The sequence below is a fragment of the Carcharhinus amblyrhynchos genome, chromosome 27, assembly GCF_965287045.1.
Source record: "Carcharhinus amblyrhynchos chromosome 27, sCarAmb.v2.hapA, whole genome shotgun sequence".
In the NCBI taxonomy this organism is placed as follows: domain Eukaryota; kingdom Metazoa; phylum Chordata; class Chondrichthyes; order Carcharhiniformes; family Carcharhinidae; genus Carcharhinus; species Carcharhinus amblyrhynchos.
Window position 1 is genome coordinate 30,682,205 of NC_137350.1, and position 16,984 is coordinate 30,699,188.

The window sequence follows — 16,984 nt, forward strand, 5'->3', positions numbered from 1 at the left end:
AAAATGCATTAGATTGTTCATTATAAGCATATTGTTACTGCTTGGTCAATAACCAGAGCAGAGTGAGTTGATACAAATGGCAGGAACAGATGTCAGGCAATGACAGATTTGTGCCATTGCAGGAACGAAACTCTCGAAAGCAAACACAGTAACCTTCACTTATATTAGCAGTCTTGTTCAGAGCTCGCTCTCTCTCTCTCTCTCTCTCTCTCTCTCGCTCTGTGTGCTGTAAATGTCAAATCCGCTTAGGCAGGGTGACTGTGACTCAAGCTGACATTGGTGATTTACGGCTGAATGCACGCCACACTGGAACCACTGGCACACAGACAAAACTCTGTGCTGCTGCTGGCACCCATGCGCACTGCAGGCCTGGGTCTCATGACTTCTGTTGTCCTTAGGAAGCAGAGGTGGAGCATAGCACAGGATGTGCAGATTAATGGCAGATTCTGAAGAGTTGGTGAAGCAGATTTCCTTCCTCGGCCTGTGTTGGTGTGAACTATGATACAGCTGTAGTTTGCTTTGCTTTTTTTAAAAAATAGCGAGTGATTTTAGGTGTGAGGGTTTCAGTTTTGGACACATTTCTTTATTCAGCAAGTTGCTGGGGCCTGTGAAGGTATGTACTGTATGGGTAATTTTTTTTTTGGTGGACCGGGGATGGAAAATGTGGGTAGAACTGCATTTACTCAGGCTTGTATGAGTGAGGCCTCACCGAGAAATTCTTTTTTTAAGTTTTATATTGTTTCGTGTTGTTGCTCCAGTTGGCTGATGAAAATTAGTTTTGTTTTATAAAGACAGATGTTAAATGCTAATTAGATAGAATTACAGGGTAGAGAATCACGTTTTACTGTCTTGTTTTCTGCTGTGGTTTTAATTTTTCTGAAGTTAATTAAAATAATTTTAATATCTCGAGCTGAAATAACTTTGTTGAGAAATACTCTTATTTGTCAAAGTCCTGGAAAGATTATAAATAGTTGTGTGTGACTTTTAGTGATGAATTGGGTTTAGTGCTGTTCAGATATAACTTCGGGCAATAGTGCTTTATTTCCACAACTTTATATGTATGTTTAAAGATCAAAGGGGTAGAGTACTTTTTCCGACTAATTAAGTATCAGAGTTGGGAGGGCTCTGTAAACAGGTAAGCGGTATATTGTAGTTGGGGGATCTCAATGTGTTACCTATTATTCTAATTTTACCAAAGCCACACTCCCAGTGGGAGGGTTACTCGAACAGAGCACAAGTCAGAAGGAGGGTGATGCAGCAGTGTGGTACCAATTCTCCATCCAACCTGTGAGACTTCTCACTGGAATTGGTGAATTGATCCCATAATTTAAATGAGTTAATATTGAGATTTTGAAAACAGTGCAGCAACACCCAGGAATGGACGTGCTCTCTGATTATCAGTCTCCTGCTGTTAATTAAATTAAAGAAACATGAGCTCAAGCTAAATTGGCTAAAGTTATGATCTGAATCCCTTGATAGCTCAGCGGGTTTATTCAGTGAATAACAGAAATCCATGGCCTGCGCTGAAATAGCTGATACCAGCTGGGGCAGCTGTATTAACGTAACAAATGGATTCAGCGTTCCCAAATTAGGGAGGAGAAAATTGCCTGTTTGATATTTAGACAGATTGCTTCCTTATCTCATTGCTTTCTATGGACCTTTAGTTTAAGTGCGTTGATTGCCACATTTAACAACATAATAATGATGATTATTCTTCAAAAGTGATCTATTTGCTGTGAAGTGATTTGGGACATCCTAAAGCTGTAAAAGTGTGATCAGTAGGACCACCTATTTCCATCTGTGTAACTCAACTCCACTCCTACCTTCAGAACTTCAGGAGTTTAATAATGAAGAGAGATTATACACATTAGGTCTATTTTCTATAGAATTTAGAAGGTTTAGGGGTGATTTGATCAAAGTCTTCAAGATACCAACAGGAAGACAGGGTAGATGAAGATAAACTATTTCTACTGGCTGGAGATTCTAGAACTAGGGGGACATGGTCTAAATATTAGGACCAGACCATTCAGGAGAAATGTTCGGAAGCACTTCTATACACATAGGGTGGCAGACATTTGGACTTCTCTTCCACAAATGGCAGTTGATGCTAGATCAGTTGCAATCTTTAAATCTGAGATAGGCTTTGTTGTTTAAGTAAAGGTATTAAAGGATTTGGGCCAAAGGCAGGTGGATGGAGATAGGCCACAAATCAGCCATTATCTCATTGAATAGTGGAACAAGTTACAGTTGTTCTTGTGTTCCTATCTCAGCTTGCCTACTGCTTACCTTTGTTACCTCTAGGCATGATTATTCCAGTGTGCCACTGGTCAGCCTCTCAAGGTCAACTCCTGCCCTTATGGAAACGTGGAATCTTCCAAAACTCTGTTGCTGTGTTCTTGCATCAAACCCCTTTCACCATCACCTCTCTGCTCACTGACCTACAGTGAATCCTAGTGAAACAATGCCTCAATACTAAAATTCTCATCCTTGTTTGCCCTTCCTTATCTCTGTAATTTCCTTCAGCTCCACAACCCTCTACACATATGCACCTCTCTAATTCTGGTTTCTTGAGCATCTCCAGTTTTAATTGCTTCATTGATAGTGGCTATGCCTCCAGATGCTGAGACTTCACTCCCTGAACGTCTCTGCCTCTCTACCTCTCTCTCATCCATTAAGATACCCCTTTAAATAGACCTTCTTGACCAAGCATTTTGACATCTGCCATAGTATCTCTGTATATGGCTCAATAGCACGTTTTGCCATAGAATGCCTTACATATGGGCACTGTGTAGAACAAACATTATTTAAATAAATGAAAGTTCTCCTTCACTGATCATTAATCGAAGTGCACCTGTATGAACGCTGGAGTGAGGGCTAGAATAGACTTGACTGTGATTCCCCCCTTGAGGCTGATTAGTTTGTCAGCACTCCTTGTCAGGATTCATTCATGAAAAGTGACTATTTGGGCAAGGCATCAGAGGATCACCGACGCCTATCGTTCCAGGAAGTCAACACCTTCCGTGGAGCTGAAAATTGTTACAAATGAAAATTATTTATATAATTATTGAAACATGTTGATTTGTTTCAAGAAACGTCTTTAATAAGTATGAGCATTAAGCCTCCAGTGACGAGTGAATATAGGATTTGGTGTAGTAATAAAATGCTAAAGACAAGGAGGACCCCAAGTCTGTTTTGAGTTACCCAATCTCAACTAGAGTAGCAATGAAATGCCATAATTGTCATCCGCATCCCCAGGCTAGGAAGAGGAAAAACATAAAGTAGATTATTATTCAGTACACTTCTGTAGTTGTTGGGCTAAGATCTGATGTTTGTTATGGTTGGATATCCAGCAAGTTTATTCTAGTGTTGTTGCCAACTGCGTGTGACCCATGCTGCAGGCAGTGAAGGCTGGCAACCAATAGACATCTATTTACATTTTATTTTGTAAAGTTTAATAACTATTCCAGCTCAATGGCATTGATGCTTGGTATGTTAAATGGTTTGAATAAGTTGTTTGTCTTAAAATTATTCAATTTCATTAAGTAATTATGAGTTTATTGATGTTATATGTCAGAGGGAAGTTAAAGATGAAATTGAATTTTTGCAAAGTAAAGTTATTAAGAGTTAACAGGTGCCGAGCTTTGCTCAACCAGAGGTCTCATTAGTTAATTAGTTGCAGCAGTCAGTGTGTCTTAATTGCAGGCTTTGTGGGTTTTCTTACATTGAAACAAAGAGCCTGAAAATTGGAGGGGCTGCATACAAGCCAGACTGACTTCTACATCCAACTATTTCATCTACCTTCCTGTCCAATGAAGTTCTCTAGTGGACGTCCTGACTGGTTAAATTTACCATTTAATTGCAATGCACTCATTTCGCAGTGTGTTGTTGACATAAAAATATCATTTTTGAGCTCAATGAGCAAGTACAGTAAGCCATCCACATCTGGAGAGTTTGCCAGGTTTGACCCATGATTGACGCTGAGTTCACCAATGTTGGCTTGGGAATGCCAATATTGGTGAAGGGCATAAGAGATGAGGCACAGGGATTGCTGTTGTCAGTGTTAGCATTTCCAGACCAGAAATCAAAAGCCATCCATATGGCAGCATGGTGACACAATGGGTAGCACTGCTGACTTACAGTGCCAGGGACCTGGCTTGGGTCACAGTCTGTGTGGAGTTTGCACATTCTCCCTGTGTCAGAGTGTTTCCTGCAGGTGCCCCCGTTTCCTCCCACATTCCAAAGATGTGCGGGTTAGGTGGACTGGCCATGCTAAATTGCTGCTTAGTGTCAGGGGGCTAGTTAGGATAATTGCATGAGGTTAAGGGAATGGGGCCTGGGTGGGATTATGACCGGGCAGACTCAATGGGCCGAATGGCCTCCTTCAGCACTGTAGGATTCTATAATTGCTTAAAACTTCCATTCTTAGCCCTGTTCAGTCACTACTGCTGGGAAGTGAGCCTGGATGAAAGTTGAATGAGGGTTGATTCAAGTGTAACGTGATGTACATTTCTTAAATAGTGCGTATATTCATAGAATCCCGAGTGTGGAAGCAGGCCATTTGGCCTGTCGAGTCTGCACTGAATTTCCAACACAGCATCTTATTCATGCTCTTCTCCAGCTCTATCCCTGAACCCACACACATTTGCTGTACTAATGCTAATCCTGCTAACCTACACATCTTGGGATACTAAGGGGCAATTTAGCATGGCCAGTGCACCTAACCTGCACATCTTTGGACTGTGGGAGGAAACACAGTACCCAGATGAAATCCGTGCAGACACAGAGAACATGCAAATTCCACACAGTCACCCAAGGCTGGAATTGAACCCGGATCCCTGGCGCTGTGAGGCACCCTGGCTCCAAGATTAACTGATGGTCCCCTGCTTGAACATTCTGAAAACACATGCTTATACACTTGTACATGTGGTTGAACGAGGCACTATACGGTATAGATTCTGTGGTATTCATAGAATCTGTGTTTGCTCCTTAAAGAAAGAAGTGGGGGAATCAGCGAAAACCGGAGGACCAAGATGGGGGAATTCAGTGAAAAATTTTTATACTTTGTGTGGGAGTATTTTCACATTTGTTTATGCTGTGCCTTTATGTGGTCTCTGCATGGATCATACGAAAGAAATACTGTACCTGTATTCTTCTCTATGTTTACTGTGCCCATCAGAGACCCAGGCTTATTCTTGTTGTAGTAATTGCAAAAGATGTAAACCAGTAGAAACTTGACATTTGGTGTTGTCAAGGAATTCTTATTTCAAATCATTCCTCCTGTATACAGCCAAGCATAGTCTGGGTGATTTTTTTTAAATAACTGAATCAAGTCAGGAGTGTGACAGAATACTCCCCACTTGTCTGGATGGGTGCAGCTCCAACAACACTCAAGAAGCTTGATACCATCCAGGACAAACACCACATTACCAAACATTCACTTCCTGTACCACCAATGCTTAATAACAGCAGTGTGCCCTATATACAAGATGCACTGCAGTTGCCAAAGATCCTTAGACAGTACCTTCCAAACCCATGACCATTTCCATCTAGAAGGACAAGGGCAGCAGATACATGGGAACACCACCACCTGCAAATTCCCCTCCAAGCTACTCACCATCCTGACTTGGAAATATATCGTGGTTCCTTTGCAGTCACTGGGTCAAAATCCTGGAATTCCCTCCCTAACATCATTGTGGTTCAACCCACAGTACATGGATTGCAGTGTTTCTGGAAGGCAGCTCAACACCACCTTTTTCAATGGCATCTAGGGATGGGCAATAAATGCTGGCCAACCAGTGATGTCCATGTTCCATGAATGAATTAAAAAATAATATTGTTTTACCTAATTCAGTGCCTCTTTAAAATGTCCCCGGGATCCAGGGAGTTAATTTTATGAATTTACAAATCTTCAAGAACATTAACTATTTTTTCCCGATTTTAGCTCCTGGTGAGAAAAACTGCATACCTGGGTTAAATCTGCAAGGTTATCTCTTCTGTTTGTAAACTTTCTATAATTATTTTTTCTAAATTTGATTTGGAAAAATTGTAAAGAATCCCTCCTATCTTTTGACTCATTGGTTTTTGAAGACAAATATTAGTAAAATTTGATAATGTCACTTCCTGCTGTCAAGATGAGGTCCTCTTTCCCAAAGTACAGTAGCAAAAAAGGCAAGTTCTACTTTAATTCTCAACTTCTGCTGGCTCATGACTGCAGCATGTGACATTGCAATATTACTGACGGTGTCAGTTGTGATTCAATTGGTAGCAGTCTCATCATTGAATAGAAGCTTTTGGGTTCAAATTTCCCTTAGGACTTGAGCACAAAAGTCTAATGCTGACATGCCAATGCACTACTAAGGGAGGAAGTGCTGCAGTGTCAGTGGTGCTGTCTTTTGGTTGAGATATTCATTCATGGCTCCGTCTGCTCTCTCAGGTGAAAGCAAAGAAATCTCATGACACCGCATTGAAAATGGGGAATTATCTGTGGTGTCCTGTCCAAAATTCACTCTTCAATCAACATCATAAAAACCATTGTCATGTTGTGGAAGCTTGCTGTGCACAAATTGGCTGTTATGTTTCAAGTGACTACACTTCAAAAATCTCTCAATGGCTGTAAAACACTTGAGATCATGAAAAGTGCTGTCCAAATGCAAGTCAAATATAATATATTTTATATATGTATAGTGATTAGCACTGCTGCCTCACAGTGCCAAGGACCTGGACTCAATTCTGGCCTTGGGTGACTGTGTGGAGTTTGCACATTCTCTGTGTGTGTCTGTGTGTGTGTGTGTGCTGGGGGTGGGGTGGGGGGGGGGGGGGGGGGTGGAGTTTCCTCCGGATGCTCCAGTTTCCTCCCACACTCCAAAGATGTGCGGGTGAGGTGGATTGGCCATACTAAGATTGTCCTTTGGTGTCCCAAGATGCATTGGTTAGGGAGATTAGTGTGGTATATATGTGGGATCATGGGGATAGGGTGGGGGAGAGCACCTGTCAAACTCCGAATAAGAATGCTATGATTAAAGGTGACCACTTGGGTGAAATACTGGGGGACGTCCAGCTCAGAAAGAAATTGGTCTCATCAGAAGAAGGAGGGTAAGATGGAGAAAAGAACAGAGAAACAGTTTTGTCCAACAAAGATATCTCATCTTTTGTAATGCAAAACTCAGCCAAAAATGTAGTCAGTTCCTGTGGCCGTCCACTAAATATTTATGTAAGACACAGAAACATCATTCTGGTCACCTGGGAATTTTATTCAAAAGCCATCAACTACTGTTTGAAATTGAAGCTTAGAGGTCTGGTCACCTTACCTGAAGCTTCTGTTTAGGTTTCTGTTCCTTACTGATTAACTGCGACAGTTAACAGTGCGTATCTGTGATTTACACACATTCTGCTCCCTGCATAGGGTCGGCCACATACATTTGCACATTTTTCCCATTTGTCACCCTTCTCAAACCATGATTCACTATGTGCATTCCCTGCTGCTGTTTTATATTGACATAGTAACACTGCCACTACTCTCAGATCTCTGCTGCGTCTTCAGTGATGTCTCCAAGTTCTGTAAGCAAGGAAGCAGTCGTGATTCCCGATGTGTTTTTCATGTAAGTGTTCATAGTGCCAACTCAAACTCTACTGCAGATGTATAACTGAGCCTAATTTGCCCCAGGATTTGATGTAGTTTTGTTATTTCTTACTTTACATCAGTGCCTGCTCAGTTAGCTTTCTTTTTAAAAGTCATAAGGAATAAGCTAAGCCAGTTCATTTGCAAGCCTTGTCTGAGTGTGTACATCTTATTCCCAGTGTGCATTTCTACCCTCCTTTATCTCTGATTCATTCATTCTCCTGTTTCACATCATCTATGCGCGTGGCCACAATAATCCTGTTATTTTTTATCTGCTAATTTATGCAATCAGCTCCTCCCCCCCCCCTTTTATTTTCCTCCCCACTCCCCTCCCATCTGCAATTCCTCTTTGTGGAATATTAATTTTAGCGCATTATCTTGTTCTGAATCACAATTTTCATTTGTCACGGTGGGGGCAGTCATTATCTATTGACATCGAGAACGCCAGTTCACTAGCTTTGGGTGTGTTTCCTATTATTTCAGAAATAAATCTTCATAAAGCTTTAACATGGTGGCACAGTGGTTAGCACTGCGGCCTCACAGCGCCAGGAACCTAGGTTTGATGCCTGGCTTAGGTCGCTGGTTGTATCGAGTTTGCATGTTCTCCCTGTGTCTGCGTGGGTTTCCTGCTGATGCTCCGGTTTCCTCCCACACTCCAAAGACCTGCTGGTTAGGTGAATTGGCCATGTTAAATTCTCCCTCAGTTACTCAAACAGGCATTGGATTGTGGCGACTAGGGGATTTTCGCAGTAACTTAATCCCAGTGGGAATGTAAACCTACTTCTGACTAATAAGTAAACTTTTAAACTTTACTTTTAGATGTGCAATGCAGCAGTTGTGATGCTACATTTGACCTCATCTTCTCAGAGCAGATAGGGAATGATAGCAATCCCTGCTGGTTAGAACATTTCTGTGAACGCAATGAGAACAGATTCAAATTTGGCTGTGGCATGTTTCATGGGTTTAGGTGGCTTACTGGCAATCAATTTTAGGTTCACACCTCAGGAGGAGCCACTTTGGAAAAGATGTCAAAAGCTGCTGATACATTGGGTGTCAACCCTGGTATGAGCTGAACCATGTTTTGTGTTTACCCAATTAAGAAAAGTAGCAGATAAAATTGGGGGAAAATAATTTCACGATCCCTCATTTTAATTGTACTGATTTCTTTCATCAATTTCGATTAGGCGGGTCTGCAACTTTTCTGCAGTTCCCTATGTCATTGCTGTACATGAAATATATTTACTGCAGAAGAAATTAAGCAAATTTCCCTGTTCTGCTGCGTACAGCATTATTTTGCTTTCATGTGACAACTTATCTGTTATCGTGGTGAAAAAGTGATTGAAAGCACTTCATGTTTGTGCTAATATTATCTGGCCGTGAATCTGGACCTGAGCAACCTTGTACACATTACTGAAACTCTCCAGTGTGGAAAAATGAAACATTCTGAGAGTTTATTAAACAGAGGGGAATTGGTTGCAAGGGGTAGAATAATGGATGTATGAGGATAGATGTTTTGGTCAGTTACCTTTGAGGAGAGAAATTGGAGAGAAACTTCATGAGACCTTTCCTCAATAAGACGAAGATAGACTAAAATCAGTCTACATGTGATTTGTAGGAGGAAGAGGATTGACGGGTTAAGTGGCATCTTGTGTTCCTGAACATAGCTTTTACTCTAAGGCAGAAAATTTGGATGAAAATCATAAATTGCTGGTAACTATTAAGAATCCTTTGACAGTTTAAGTCACCAGTTTCAAACTGATTCCCATTGACAATTTCACAGGACAAAATTCAGCTCAAGTTCATACTAAATAGAAATGTGATGCTGGTTTGTTGGGGTTGATGGAGGGAGGTGAGGTACGTTCTTCTTCTGGGTTTTGAGATTTCTTGTTCAATCAATGTAAAGGAAGGCTATTTGAGCATGTAATCTCTGCTCAAAGGAGTTTGTGATGAAAGGACAGGAAAACAGTTCATTTTCCTCAAAATATGACTGTAAACTCACCATGTGGGGCCAAGCAAGTGTTCAGATGTCCTACCATCTACTGCAAACATGTTGCTGTAACATCATATTCAGCATTTATTAACTTTGTGACAAGAACTATCTCTTTGAGTTGTATCTGCAGCTTCTATAATATTCAGTATTGAATAGTCAGTGAAGGAGTGCAGATATTATTTTCCAATCATAAGCAATGAAACCACAAACCAATATAGGAAGAGTACACCAAAACCTCTAATGAAATTATCTACATCCTGCCACAATGTAGCACATCCATTTATTCTTGGACATACCCATCTGAAATATTTGTACATCTGTAATGTTCGCTTTCTTTCTCTCTCTTCTGTGCTATGCCCGAATGCAATGACTTATATTGTGGATTACTTCTATTTGTTCATGGGATGTGGGGGTTGCTGGCTGGACTGGCATTTATTGCCCATCCCTGAGAGCATTTATAAGTCAACCACATTGCTGTGGATCTATTCACATGTATGACAGACCATGTAAGGGCAACAGATTTCTTTCCCTAAAGAACTTAAGTGAACCTGATGGCTTTGCATAACATTTGGCAATGGTATAATGATCAGATTTTAATTTCAGATTTTTGTTGAATTCAAAATTTCACTAACTGCCATGGTGGGATTTGAGCTCAGGTCCTCAGAGCATTACCCTGGATCTGTGGGTTACTAGTCCAACAACAACAATACCACCACCTCTTCTGATTTGATGAATGCTGGCAGCCTTGAAGTTAAAAAATGACTTGTACTTATTGGGGCTCAGAAACAGCTTAATATTTTGTGTAAAATTAATAACTTAAGAGTTCAGGTGACTGCTATCCTGTAGATAAGTGCCTTTTGAGCACAAGACTTCATTAACACTGAGTTGAATGACCAGTTAGTCAATATTTTTGTGATGCTTGAGAGGGGAATCTTGGCAACTGGGGAAAAAAAATCTTTCTGCTTTTGTGATTTGTACTGAAGGTTGAATGGTCAGCAGCAGCTCAGTTTAGTTTTTCATCAGAATGTGCTTCATTTCCAACAGTTCTGCACTATGGTGTCAATATAGATTATTTTACTGAAATGTTGATGTGGAGCTTGATGATGATCAGAAACCTTTAAAATAATAATTATTGTCATAAACTTACTAGATTGGCCTACTTCTGTGTTGTATGTTCTAAGGAATAAACTTCACAATTAGAAGGTTAGATATTTCAAAAAGAAACTAGAATCATTTTATCTATGATATTGTGATGATTGATCATTAAGCATTTAACTCCCTTTTAAAATTATTTAACTGCCAGAATAAATAATTTGCACTTAATGATATCTTTGGCCAAATTAAATTTTTTAAAAAATGTAGTTTTCTGTAAAGTACCTCCCCAGCTAATGTAACTGTTCAACACTTCAGTCAGACAGCTAAAGTGAACAATTCTTTTTGTCCGAGAAATGTTGTCTTTTGGAATATACTGCTGATGATAATGGAGCACACAGCATTAACTTCTGTTTCCCTGGAAATGTCACCACTTTTTGCAGGGAGGTGCTGATTAATTGATTCCAATTGATTATAAATCTGCTCTGACAAATGAATGGCAATAATCAATTTGTTGACTTGCTATTAGATCAGCCTGTTACAAATACTGAGCTCACATACGCCTGATCTTTGCCTCTGCTTCTGGAAGAGACAGACCACTGATAGTGTTTATGGAACAAAACGAACATCAGTTTATTTTCCCACTTTGTCTTCAGCTTGTTAACTGGCTAATTTGCATGTATATTGAAGGCTGAACACTGCAACTTGGTTCATTCCCTCTGATGTTAACATATTGCTGTAGTTTGCTACAGTTCCGTCCAGCATTTTGTTTGATTTTAGCTGAAATGTGCTCATAAAAGAGAATCATGCTCCCTGACTATCCTGAGTCTAAGTTTGTTTCCCTCCCTGCGATGTTGGCCCCGTCTTCCAGCATTGACAGTGTTAACAATCGTGTTGTTCATTGTGACCGTAGTTCCTGAGAAAGTTAGCAGAATCTGAAGCAGAAAATTCATCAGGCAAAATTGATCATGTCTGATCGGAAAAAGTTTCATCGTTCTTGGGATTCCCAGTTGTAAGTAGGATTAGGTGATAAAATGTATAATTGTAATGTGCTGATATCAGTACTCCAGACCCTTTTCATTTCACAGCTGTGACAGGCCATTAAGGCAAGTGTTTTTAACTGTTTAATTTTACTCAGGAGAATTTGTTGTTGTGCAGAGCCATGTGGGAATGTGAAAAAAAATGGTGAAGAATCCCTCGGGCCGCTTTTGCGTGGCTTCAAGCAGCCATTTCCAGAGAGGCATTGGCAGAGGTCAGAGAGTAGGTCATCTGAATGACCTCTTCAATGAGGAATGGTGCATGATGTTGGGGGAGCCTAAAGGGGGAATTATTTTTAAATTGGAGAAGGGAATATTGATGGATCAGTTTCAACCTATACTGTTGTAGCCTATTCCCACGGTGAGACTGTTATTTAATACCAGCCCAGAATTCATACTTGTCTATCTTTTTTTTCACAACAGTTTGTCAGTTTTCTTTGCTTTATATCACTGGATGGTCCAAGCTAAAATATGCTGCAATGCATTTGTGGTAAACAAAATTGGATCCCATTTTGCTTTATTTCAGTCACATTGAAAGAAAGGAGCTTACGTTTATAAAGAGCTTCACAACCAATGAATTAGTTGCCGCTTTTTTTGTGGACAACCAAAATGGCCTTTTTTTCATGCAGCTTCAAGAGTCTTGCTGCAATAAGATGAATGACCAATTAATGTGTCCAGGCCCAATCTCTGTATTTAACAGATACCAGCAAAAGGAAACCACTTTGTAACAATAGTATATTGCAAATGGTTGGCTTCCATTTAGAATCAATGTTCAAACAAAGACAGTACGTTTAGTAAAATATTTGATCATCTGGTTTATGCTAAGTTAACTGATCTGAGTTGGGTCACTGCAATTGAGGTTTGCAACTCTCTTCCTGAGCAGAAGAAAAACAGCTCTTACTTCTGATTTGCTGTCTAGTGCTCCCTTCACAAAGATTCACAGATGGCCATCGGGTGAGGGAAGAGTACATCAGTGGTTGGTTAGGCTTAGCTTACATAATGGTCACTTGTTTGAAGGGCCAAAGCTGGCATGTTTGAAACAACATCTTGGAAAAGGGAAAATTTGCTCCCAAGTGGCAAAGCTGAAATTCCAAAAATTGGCAGGATGCAGATCTAGAGCAATTTTGATATTGTCATTCTTGATTTCAGTTGTGTACAGTAAAGGTGCAGAATGGAAGCTGAGAACTTCTGCACAGAGATGGATGAAACAAATCAGTTGAGTGAATGCTTGAGTTGCTCTTGCCACATCTCCTAGAAACTGATTATAAACATTGCAAGGAAACCAAACAAGAGAAGGGATAAAGTAATACCTTAAGAAGTTAGTATGTATCCTATTATTATAGAATCCCTACAGTGCAGAAAGAAACCATTTGGCCCATGGAGCCTGCACCAATAACATTCCCTTCCAGGCCCTATCCTTGTAGCCCCACGTAGTTACCCTGCTAATCTCCTTGAACTAAGGGGCTGTTTAGCATGTCCAATCAATGTAAACTGCGCATCTTTGAACTGTGGGAGGAAACTGGAACATCTGGAGGAAACCCACTCAGACACTGGGAGAACATACAAACTCCACAATCACTCAAGGCTCAAATCGAGCTCGAGCCTCTGGCATTGTGAGGAAGCAGTGCTAACCGCTGTGCTGCCTGTATGTTTAGGTCTCTCTTCTCACATAAATGTTTTTTTCTTTCTCATGTTTTGAATCTTGGACTTTTATAAAGACTATTCTCTGACCAAGAGGGTAAGCAAGGTGCTGCCCCAGTGTCTTCCAGTGTCATTCTGTACCCTACTGTTAAGAAGCATACGGATTTAACCAACCATCTCTTGGCACCATTTTTCCTTCCCTACTCATACTTGGCTTTCAGTTGTCTTCTTCCTCAGCAGATTTGCTCAGATGAGCATCTCTCTATGTGCTTTTGGATTAAAAATGCAAATCCATTATTTAAAAAAGGATGGAGGTACATACCAGCAACTACAGATGTGTCAGTTTAGCATCCATTGTGTGAAGTTTCTGGAATCTGGTAGCCAACATTGTTCCCCTGTTTAAGGACATAAGGGACAATCTGGGAAAATTACAGGCCTGTAAGCCTTGCTTCATTAGTGGGGAAATTATTGGAGAAGATTCTTAGGGACAAGATATACTCACATATGGAAGAGAATAGACTTATTAGCGATAGGCAGTGTTATTTTGTGAAGCGGGGGGTTGTGTCTGACAAACTTGAGCGAGTTCTTTGAGGAAGTGAGTTAGAAAAAATGACCAGGGCAGGGCAGAGGATGTTGTATGCATGGACTTTAGTAAAGCCTTTGATAAGGTTCCTCATGGCAGACTGATGCAGAAAGTGAAGTTAAATGGGATCCGAGGTGAGCTGGTAAAATGGATATAAATCTGGCTTGGGCACAGAAGTAGAGGTGCTGGTGTTGGACTGGGGTAAACACGGTAAGAAGTCTCACAACACCAGGTTAAAGTCCAACCAGTTCATCTGATAGTAAACCCACAAGCTTTTGGAAACGCTGTTCCTTTGTCAGGTGTGTAGAAGACAAATAAACTGGTTGGACTTTAACCTGGTGTTGTGAGACTTCTTATTGGGCATAGAAAGCAGAGGGGGTAGCACTGGAAGGATAATTTTCTAACTGGAGGTCTGTGATAAGTGCTGTTGCGCGAGGATCAGTGTAGGGGGCCACTGTTGTTTGTAATATATATAAATGATTTGGAGAAAAATTTAGGTAGTCTGATTAGTAAATTTACAGATGATACAAAGATTGGGGGAGTAGCAGATAGTAAGGAGAATTGTCAGAGGATGCAGCAGGATATAAGTCAGCTGGAGACTGGGCCGAAAGGTGGCAGATGGAATTTAATCCAGACAAATGTGAAGTGATATGATTTGAAAGGTCCACGGCAGAAGGAAAGTACACAGTGAATGGTAGCGCCCTTAGAAATATTAGCATGCAGAGGGATCTAGGCATGCAGATCCACAGCTCCAACTCAGGTGGACAGGATGGTCAAGACGGCTTGAGGCATGCTGGCCTTTATCAGTCGGAGCGTTGAGTATAGGAATTGGAAAATCATGCTGCAGCTGTATAAAATTTTGGTTAGACTGTATTTGGAGTATTGTGTGCTATCCTGATCGGCACACTACCAGAAAGATGTTGATGCATTGGAAAAGGTGCAGAAGAGATTTACCAGGACGTTGCCTCGTTTGGTGGATATGGATGTAAGGAGCAAGATTTTCACACAGAGGGTGATGAATGCCTGAAATGTGCTGCCGGAGGAGGTGGTAGAAGCAGATTCTATAATAATGTTCAAGAGGTATTTGGATAAATACATGAATAGGCAGGGAATAGAGGGATATGTACCACGCAGAGGCAAGAAACTGTTAGATTCTAGCGGCATCTGTCGTTGGCACAGACTCAGTGGGCAGAAAAGCCTGTTCCTGTGCAGTACTGTTCTTTGTATCTATCAACAGGGACTGCGTGACTGAACATTTGGACAAGTATCAGCAGATCAAAAAAGTCGGCATGAATTTGTGGAGAATAGGTCGGATGTCTGACTAATGTAGTTGAATGTTTTGAGAAGGTCACTAGCATGGTAGGTAGGGAAGCGTCTATTGATGTCTATTTGGATTGCCAGCAAATATAACATTTTTAGCAAAAATCAGATCACATGGAATTAAAGTTAAGCTTAAAATTTTAGCTGATAATTGGTTGTGACATAGGAGACCAAGTAGGGATGTGAATGAATGGTTGGATGTGACCAGTGTTATTCCTCATGGATCTGTACTGCTTTGTCAGATTTTCACCGTACAGTTTAACAACTCAGATGAAAAATATCCAAACATACAGGTGACCTTAAGTTAGGGGACACAGTAGGTGGTGTGGATGGTAGCATGAAGTTGCAGAGGGATATATACAATCTAAGCAAATAGGCAAAACTGACGTAGTTCAGTGTGGCCCATTTGATTTTGGGGAAGGCAGATCTGAATATTTTCTCAACATTAAGAAGCTAGAAAATGTAGAGCATCAAAAGAATGTACATTCTTCTCTTGTACATAAATCACTAAAAGCTAGTGTGGAGGTACAAATAGTAAATCAAAAATGCTTATTGATAATTAGGATGTTATCCTAAGGGGGATGAAATTTAGATGTGTGAGTGTTATGTTTCGAGCCTTGTCAGACCCCAAGTGGTGTACTGCATTCAGTTTTGGGCACCAAATCTCAGAAAGTATGTATTTGGCTTGGGTGAGGGTATAAAACAATTTGCAAGAATCTTATCAGAGTGTGAAGGGATAAATTATGAAGGCAAGTTGCTTCAATCTGGCCTGTCTTCCCTTGAATGTAAAAGGGTGAGGGAATAATCTGACCAAGATGACCAAAATGCTGAAGGAGCTTTGATGGGATCGATAAAGAGAAACTGATTCATCTGATAGGGTAACTGAGCATTAGATGGCATAGTTTTAAAATTAGAATGAGGCCATTTTAGGAATGAAATCAAAGCACTTTTTCCACACAAAGGGCAGTAGAAATCTGGAACATGGTCCCACAAAAGGCTGCAGATGATGGATCAATTCAGATTGTCAAGAGGGAGATCGATGGATTTTGTTACGTAAGGATACCATCAAAGGCAGATTAATGAAGCTGGTGGGCAAATCAACCATGGTCTGATTGGTGGAACAGGCTCCAGAGGCTAAATGGCCTATTCCTGTTCCTGTGAATCACAGACATAAACCTATATTCTGTCGCGTTTTGAATTGTTTTATGCAAATAATACTTTAAAATCTGGTATACCTTCAAATACTCTTCTAATGTCTTCTACAATAGGAGTAATTTGTATGGAGTGCCGCCTCTGGCTCTTGTACTGATAAAGCATAAATAAAAATACACTTATTGATAGCATTCTCGTATGCTGATGTTTAAAATTATGGCAACGTTGCCACAAAAATACAAATTTTTCTTCAAATTATTTTAAGTTGTGATTGAACATCTGGATGAGCACTCCTATGAGTACAAAAATATTCATTAGTACTAGTCCAAGGGACAAAATTTAGTCTCTGCAAAGACTTCTACCGTGACCCTGGGCTGCAGCAAGTCAATCTCGCTAGTTTTGAATTAGTCAAAGGCTTTCTTTTGAGACTGAATGCCAGCATTGACAGCAGCAATGATTTATTTTCATTTTGAAAATGTTTAACCAGCCTTGCTCAGTGAGATGGCTCATCTCATTTAGATTGGGGCCCCGGGGATCATTGCAGTGGGTAG

General features: G+C 40.5%; 1 protein-coding gene across 4 annotated transcripts in view; it reads left to right on the forward strand.

Moving 5' to 3' along the window:
- The window catches only part of raraa (retinoic acid receptor, alpha a), a 575,761-nt gene that overhangs the window by 187,511 nt on the left and 371,266 nt on the right, over window positions 1-16,984 (forward strand). For 2 of the 4 annotated variants that reach the window (XM_080213771.1, XM_080213767.1), the window contains exon 1: window positions 406-613. The exons of the other annotated variants lie outside the window; for them this stretch is intronic. The gene's annotated coding sequence lies outside the window, so the exon portion shown is untranslated. Of the gene's footprint in view, window positions 1-405; window positions 614-16,984 lie in introns of those variants that run through there. 4 annotated transcript variants of the gene reach the window in all.